Below are 1,998 nucleotides of genomic sequence, written 5' to 3'. Positions count from 1 at the left end.
ATCATTAATGTATTACTATGCTTAAATAATCTCATTTCTTGGCATTATTTTACCCTTCTTCACATTTACTGTGGTGGCATATTCTAATTGCCAAGTAGCACTCCATGCACTTTTCTGAGTGTCATATATGGCAAGCCCTTTTACTGGACATAAATAAAACGGACTCTAGGGTTCAGTGTATAAAATGTTACATTCAAATTGATTCATTTGTGCTCTGCCTCCCACTACAAGCAGGACTTGGCCTTTGCTCTGGGTGGAGATATACTGTCTGGGTCCATGGCCTGGGAGATCTTCCAGTATTCTGATCTGAAGCTGCTCCAGCTGACATTTTTGAGAATTCACCTGGTTTCTGCCATATTTGTCCAGGAAGGAGACAATGTGGTCTTGTGGTGGCTTGGGCTTTGTTGTTTTGGGGTTTTTTTAATGATTATTTTTTTAGTCTTTCCCCTCTTTTTTTTTATATCAGATGTCAGGTTTTCCCCTGAGGTTGCAAGAAAGAGTCTGTATTACTCTACTCCCATTTGTACGTACAAGTGAATTGCCAGTTCCCCAGGTCAAAGGACATATTTTATTATAGCATGCACGCTGGAGGAATATTGTAGCAAATGCAACAAATTCAGGTTGGATTCACACCCGTAATACATTGCTGCCATTTGAAAGTCATACTATAGACATCTTTAGCAAGGAGAGATTTGGAGGAACTTGAATGGATTGTAGTCCAAAGGCTCCAGGCAAGGGTTGAGACATCTCACCAAAGGCACATATCAAATTGCCTCCTAAACCAGTTCACTGTCATCTTTCCTCAGCCTGTGACAAGCATGAAATAATTTGACTTAACTGAGGTGCCAGCTGAAGAAAACTAAAGAGTGTTTGATGACCCTCCACTTTCTGAGGCCACTCCCAGGTCGTTGCTTCACCTTGGCTGATTTGAATTATGAAGTTGTGATAATATATTTATTTATTTAAATATCTGAGTCCTATATGAGGGATTTTCAGAGAAGGAGGTGATGGAAAACTTAACACAGTTTCAGTTGTTTTTGCAAAGATTTATACTCTGCTGGTCTTGAGCAAAGGGAAAACTTTCCGCAAGAAATATACCTCATATATGAAATATATGAAATGTTATCTTTGTTTAAGTGTCAAGTTGCTGATTGAGATGCGAGCTCATTGCATCAAGTTCTGACTTCAGAAATACCTTTGAGGAAGCGAGCCACTTGTAGTAGAAGGAAAGTAAGAAAGATGAGGAGAAGTTTTCTGCCACCAAATTTTCTGTCAGAATAAAGTCTGAAGAGCCAGTGGGATGCTTCTGAGTTTTCTCACCTGAAATGTGGGCACTGTATCCAATATTCAGTAAAAATTTTCCCTAAGCAAGGAGATTATAAGCTTTCTATAAGTAATATGGCTTTTTAAAAAGAAAACAAATAGAGCTAACTATGCATTAGAGATAAATGCTTTATGCCCATGGTATGCTGCTGCCACTAATCACAGTGGTACAGGTGGGAAGCCAGTCCCATGGTGACTGGATGGGGACAGGACATAAGCTTGTGCTGGTCAAGCTGTCTTCTTGTCTCTCTCTGAAAGCAAAGATCCCCAACAGAATCCCTACTGTCCACTCACAGCCTCAGGAGACATACCCCGTACACAAAGAATTAGAAAAGCCAACCAACCGAAAAAGAAAGCACAGCCAAACCCAAGACATGTCTGTAATGAACTGTGTGAGAGATGTTTCTGTTCCTTCTTGTGGAAGGAGACAACTCCATGTTGAATGTAATTATTGGATAAAGCTTATGGACTGGGCTTGTAATGTTCATGGATCAGTTCTTGCCAATAGGAGTAACTTCCCCCCAATAGATCTCAAACTTACAAGTTCTACTTTGTCCCGTGGGTCTATCTTCTCAAAACAAAGACATAAAAAGCTGCGTCAATGAGCAAAACTTGTGTGGACAAAGCCCCAGTAGAAGTATTTTGCCCTTGTCCAAGATTTGCCAGCAGGGAGCA

The sequence above is a fragment of the Apaloderma vittatum genome, unplaced genomic scaffold (assembly GCF_000703405.1).
Source record: "Apaloderma vittatum isolate BGI_N311 unplaced genomic scaffold, ASM70340v1 scaffold4895, whole genome shotgun sequence".
Taxonomy (NCBI): domain Eukaryota; kingdom Metazoa; phylum Chordata; class Aves; order Trogoniformes; family Trogonidae; genus Apaloderma; species Apaloderma vittatum.
Note: the sequence above shows the minus strand (reverse complement) of the source record.